Genomic DNA, 6972 nt, shown 5'->3' on the forward strand with positions numbered 1-6972 from the left:
AGTAGCCTGTGGGATGCCAGATTGGATTGTTGGTGATGTTTTTCATCCCAGGCCAACCAATGTGATGTCTGATTGAGTTTTCTAAGAGGGAAAATCATTGTAAATGGATAAGTTCAAGCCTATGTTTTGAGGCCAGATAAGAGGAAAATGTTTACGCATCAAGAATAACTTTTCTTGTTAGTGTAGGGTGTTGGGTGGAGGTGCCTGTGGTAGGTGGTGGGTACATGGTAGACAGACCCCACCCAATTTCTTCATCCCTGGCTAATTAAAGGACCACAAGTCATCCATGGAGATTTCATGGGTTCAAAGAGACCTGGGTGTCCTCTGCTGTAATTTCAAATCACTGATTTCTGTTATTAATTATACATCTTAAGTGCCTTTGAAGAATGCTATCCTTCATCAGGAAGACATAATGTCTGGCGCAGAAAAAAAGACTTAAGAAAGCAAAGACGCTTCAATTCATTGGCTCTGATGAATCAGAGCTTCCACAAAAATCAGCAGCGTCTTATTGTATCATTATTTTTTTTCTGCCTTTTTTTCCCTTGCAAAACACCCGCGTCTGACGTCAGTGTATCATTGTCATTTCAAGTGTAGTCTTGGAAGCAGAGCAGGGGTTGTGATTGAACTCTGAGAGCTGCCCCGGAGCTGTACTTTGAGGAAGAAACCACGGAACCACAGATAATGCTTTACAGTCCACTAGTCTCAACTACTGTCATCAAATTTTCACTTTGTAAGATACTTGAAAAAGGTTGTCGTTCTGGGTTTCCTCCAGAGCAAAGGGCATTGCACTGATGTCAAACTTGAAAGGATCGAAGAGCAGGAGATGTGTAAAAAGAGTCTTAGATGGTTACTTTAAGGAAACTGGAATGGATCAGGAAGGACTTTTGATGGTCCGTAAGTGTCTGACAAGATAAATAAAGCTTTCTCTCATCAAAACAAGACACTTCTCATGCTGTCTTTACTGTTGAGATCATCTACGGTCATCTGGGCAGAGTTTATGGACAGAAAACAAAAGCATCGTAGTGTCAGGCATACAATAAAAACGAAACCACCTCTGTTGACTGGCTGAGGACGAGGACAGCACGAGACACGAGTTCAAACACTGCAGAGTCTCTTCTTCGTCTACTTTCCACTGGCGTAAAGACTTTTCAGGAGACAGGGGAAGGCATCTCCCTTTCATCCTTCACCACAGACAAACATAGACATATAAAAACATCCATGTTGAAAAGTGGCAATAGTCCTTTTAATTCCAGACAAACCCAATGTGAAGAACTTAATTACAGAACGGGGGCAACCCAGCCCTTTTGAAAATTACACTTACAGTAAGACCTTTGAAGCAAATACTTCCTTTATCCATTTTTTTTTCTTTTGTTCAATGTTTTGTCTCTTGTAAAGCATGCCATTGACTACTGTGGTTTCAAGTGGGTCTCTGTCTTTTCTCGTCTGTCTCCATCTCTGTCAGGCATTTGCTCATCAAAGGCCTATCTTTTGGACACACAGTGGAGGGCAAAAATATTTTAAACCCCAGTTATTGTGTTGGGGTTTTTTTGGCTAATTATTGCATAATCAATCACAAATCCCAGATTCAGATTTAAAAAGGTTACGCCAAACAATTAAAACCAGCTTGTAGCTGATGCTTTTGTGGTATATTAAAGGATAACTTCTGTATTCATCAATCTGAACCATATTTTCCCATGTTTTTGTGGCTAAGTGACTATTGGGAATAACAATTTTTTAAAATGGTCCAGTACTGAGTGGGAGTTCTGTAGCTGGCAGATGTGAAAAAGGCTGCAATGTAACTATAAGATACACAATGAGTTTAAGTCCACTAAAAGTGCCATTTTTGCCACTGACAGGCTTAGATTGTTATTTTAATTGTGTTACACTTGTATTAAAAAGATTGCTTTGGAGATGGACTTTTCTGTTGAAAGGTAACATCCGTGCATTTTATTATAGAAAACAGTTCATTCAAAGTTGATAGAAACTAAATAGAACTCACAAAAATTGTCCTGGTTTGTCTTCCCAATGTTCATACAAATAAAAACTCAGGTTTGGTTGAAATGTACCCTTAATTCACTCTAACAATACTGTATATTTAAATGGGTTCTGGTGTATTTGCCAAATGTGATTTACTCTTCAACAAAATGGTTTATCTTTGTAGGAATCCCTTGTATAATGATGTCAGACACTTTTAATAATAATCAGAGCCTGTCGGGGGCAAAACAAGTACTTTTATTTTAGGCTATGTGAAGTGACGTTGCACAAATGCCCAAAGTGGTTACATTGCAGCCTGTTTAGCCACTGTTGGCTGCAACGCTCTTGTTCAATACTGGACCAGTATCAAAAATTGTCTCCATTAGTCACTTAGACACAAAAACTTTGATATAGAGGGTCCACATTGAAAAAGTTACCTTTTAAACATTATATCAACCCTTTATCAAATAACTACATAAATCCTTGGAGGTTAAATCTAGCTTCCCAGAATGGAAACACAATTAGGTTGCTTTTTCTTGTGTCCTTGACATTGACTTAGTCACTGATGTGTAAGACATTGCCCAGAGGGGAAGTATTTGGGAACAGCATTTGGTGAATGAAGATTTTATTGCCCTTTGTTGACTTATATTACCAAGTTATTACAATGCCTCACTCGAGCAGCTAAAAAAACTGGCGTTGAGAATTAGCCAGGTGCTTCTTTACAAACTGCTCCAAGTTTCCAACTGCCAACACAAATAACACAATCAACTATTTAATCAACACAAACATGTGGTAAATAATCCCACTGCACTCAGGTGAAACAACTTCAAAAGTGGAGTGTGATCCCATGACATAATGCCAAGAAATGAAAAACAGACGTTTCCATTTTGTTTGACAAGAATTCTGTCAATTCCTTTCTGTTGAGTGTGGATGTCTGATACAAGTTAAAGATTTCCTCTGCATTAGCTCATTAGTGAAAACCAGTAAAGGTAAAGCTTTGCGGTTAGACCAGAAGGCCTGGCATCAAACCTGTACCTGATGCCATCTCAGTAAACCACGGGAAAGCGAGAGGAGTGTGTTGTTTCATTCTCATCTTTCTCTCAGGTGGGCGTAGGTGATGCTCTGCCAGGTCTAAGCTACAGTGTTCGGCAGTAAATCAGCTTGGTCTCCGATGATCAAACGTTTGTCGTTATTTCCCGCGCTTTCATGTATCTCATAAAAGGCCGACCGCTCTGATGGACTGAGCCTGCCTGCTAAGCCAGCCAGGCCTCCCATGCTGGCATCTCAGTGTGTGTGTGGCTCTGTGAGTTTGTTACTCAAAATCAGAGCTTGGAGGAAAACAAAACGAAGCTGAACGGCAGCATGAAGAGCATCCCTGTGAGGATGCATTGAAGTACAACATATTAGGGTCATTTCCTTTTCATAATATGAACACAGGGGGCAGAGCCCTTAAAAGCATAGTATTTTCAAAAGGCTACAACACAAAACTGGATGGATATATGCAGATTCTGTTAATGGTCCTATATTGTAAAAAGGCAGATTTCTATATCTCTTTTTAAATTATAAAGCAGTTATAGACGTTTATATATCGTGTGAAAGTAGCGAAATGCTCACTCCACAGAGAAATGCAAACAGTCGGTACACAGAAACTGTGACTTTAAACGAGCTGACAGGACTTCTATGAAGTTGTGATGTCACAAGCATACTATAAAAAGGTGGAAACTGCTGCAATGGTGCCGTTGCAATAATTGCCTTGGTACAATTACGGTGCAAAGATGCAGAGAGTGCGTGGATGTATTAAGAGACCTGGATACAGCACTGGAGGCAGGACCCTGTTCATTACTAAGCTGCTCATTAGTGCATGAAGCAAAAAACACAGTATATTATAATATTTCCACAGTATAAAAGTACCTGGATCTTCTGCATTATGGGGTCCATGGACCATGTGCACGAGAGACTTACGGCGGCCAAGTGTGCCCGAAAGCACCAGAGCAGCTAACTTCCGCCAGCTGAACAGCTAACGTCTGGTTTAGCGCTCAGCTAAATTGAATGAGGATAAATTTATTCGATCTTGAAGACTCCTCTAGCGTCTCTAAATGTTATTGAATTGAACAAATCAAATTCTGATAACGAGTCGCTCTGCAGGGGTTTTCCACACTCAAAAAAAATGTATCCACTGATTAAAAGGTGTCTCTTTTCCATTGTAAGTCAATGGGGAGAAGTCTTTTTGGGCCCCATGGTATCACACATGACAGACTTCAAAGCCTGCCGCTGTTCTGGGGGCCTGTAAGGGCACAGATGTGGAAGACCCAGAAACACTAACCAATTACAGCAGACTGGACTTTTTCAGGAGGGAGTCTTAAAGAGACAGACGCTAAAACAGAGCATTTTAGATAGAGGGTGAATACAGGTGTATGCAGGGAGACAGTATGAGGAAGATCAAGTGTTTTTTGTTTTTTTTTTTAAGCTTTAAGCATGTACACATAATCTAGTAGTAACCCTAAATGCAAGTATGGGCATGAAAATGAGCTTAATATAGGATCTTTAAGGTAGCTTTATTGATTCTTTATACATAATATGTAAAAAACCAAAAATATGCATGTGAAAAATAGGTGGCAGGAAGAAGACATGAAGCGTCTTCTAGACTAATAAAATGTCTGAAACCACCACGACTCAGAACGAAAAGAGACAAACATCAAAGTCAATGGACTGGCTGTTTGATCTCCCCAAGTTTTTCCTTTCTTTTTTAACATCACTCTGGCCCATTTATACTCTGGTCTTCATTATCCTCCTCTGCCCTTTAAATCATTTAAAATCTATCATGGTCTGACATGAGAAGGCAACTATAGAATAAGAGAGAGCTGTGCAGTGACCACTCCGATACACAACATTTACCAGCTGATATCACTTCATCTCCTACCAAATTACACATCTTATGTGGGATCTTGAGTCGCTTTGAACGAAACGGTTGGTAGTCGTAATGGATGTTCTGTTCTCAACCTCCAGGGAGGTTTATGGCTCACTTTTTGACAAATGGGCAAGAGGGAGATAAAACGCTAACACACACAGACACCCACTCACCCCTCAAATAAAATAAATCAATAACCATAAAAAGGCAGCTATTAAAGTGTTGGATAGCTACACATTAGGAATAAAAGTAGGATTTTGGCTGATCTGAAAAGGTTTTCAAAGACGGTGCAGGCCGCACACATCACTGATAAATGGATGGTGGGTGCTGGTGTGGTCGAGATGTATCAAACATGTGCTTGTAGACCAATAAAGACCAAAAATGTTGGCAGCTGCAGGACAACTCATTCACAGCTTTGTGAGATTTGGCCGGCTTGGGCAAGATAGAGGAAACAGGTCCTCCGTTGAAACATTTTCCGTGGGATTAAGTATTCCTAAACATTTGTCAAGATATCTGCCTGTGGTTATAACTGACTGTGCATTATGTTTGTGTATCAGTGTCATTTTGGTGTTTTTAAGTTGTAGCATGTCGGCATATGTGCGTGTGTACGAAGCCTCAAAGAGACAAGGCCACTTGTGCCCATGGCGTCTGGTAGAGCTCGTGACTGTGCCTGTTTAACTCCACTAACAGAGCACCGTTCCACAAAGCCCATCACGCAACCCACAGATGTCCCACAGGACAGACAGGACTGCGCCGCAACCAACAAGAAGCAGTAATAACCCCCCCAGCCCACACACCCGTGCACACACATACACACACACACAAGCAAACAAAACAAACACATACACTGGATCTAGTAGACTGCACTGAATTTCCCTCAGAACATTAAATGCGGCTCCAAACTTGGTAAAAACAAAAAAACAGATTTTCTCATGTGTCTCTGTTGGTAGCACTCCATATTTGCGCAGATTTTCAGATGTCCATACATGAAAAACATCAACTGGCTGATCCATTTACAATTTTCAGGATCAAAAGTCATCTCAAACTTACTGGTAAATCATTAATTAGGTTTACATGCAAAAAAAGGAAGAATTCCTTGGTAAAGACGGAGAAAATAATTTATTGCCTGGTCAAAAAATAATGTCTAAAGATGGTCATTTAGTTCTTCTTAGACTTCGGGCAAGAAAAGACAAGCCAATGCTTTTCATGAAAGCCTGCAAATTACAGTGTAATTATTCGGCATTTATGGGGTAATTACACAATAAATAGTGGGTACAATGATATGGTTACAGGGAACAAAAGAGAATGCTGAATGGTAAAAACTTACAAAAGACTTTTTAATGAATCATGTTTTCACGTTTTTTAAATTACAGTATACTTTTTAAAAAAATTACAGGGTATTGTAGTGGACTGATAAATACATCATGGGGCATGGGAAAATTACTGAGCTACAAAGCAAATACACAGAAACTGCTGTAACTGGCTCAGTGGATTAGCTAATTTATACATTTAATGGTATAGCATCTTATGTTCTTGATTGAACACGTCCCCTCCTTATAAGTCCGGTACATGGGCTGCAAAAATAAAGTTCTCACCTCTTATTCCTTGTACTTATACGGGTAAATACCAGAAATAAGGTCTAAGAGCCCTGACCAAGCGGTAACCTTCGGGGCTGAAATACAAATCCAACACAAAAGTGCCAAAAACTACAGTTCTTGAGGCTTCAGAAGCCAGTTAATCCCCATAGACCCCTTTGTTTAAACAGCCAACGTTACAGCAGAAATATGTAAGCTAAAAAAATATTTTTAAATAAATATAAATAGAACTTATTTACAGTCTGGTACAAAAAGGGTACTGACCTCCTTAACTAATTTCAACATTCATGACAACTGTGCAGGGGGTGATTTCTTCTATAACGCTTCCTTTTACATTTTATTAAGTCTTAAAGTTACACATGTTAAAGGGTGGGGATGCTTTGAGTTACAGACTATCCAATAGAGTCCTTGGCTTCTCAGTAAAATCCTCCCCTTGCTCCACCACAGCTCCAGCCTCTTTCCCGTATATGGTCACTTCTGGCGCCAAATAAAACA

This window comes from Plectropomus leopardus, chromosome 18 (genome assembly GCF_026936395.1).
Source record: "Plectropomus leopardus strain MGB_pleo_1.0 chromosome 18, ASM2693639v1, whole genome shotgun sequence".
NCBI classification, from domain to species: domain Eukaryota; kingdom Metazoa; phylum Chordata; class Actinopteri; order Perciformes; family Serranidae; genus Plectropomus; species Plectropomus leopardus.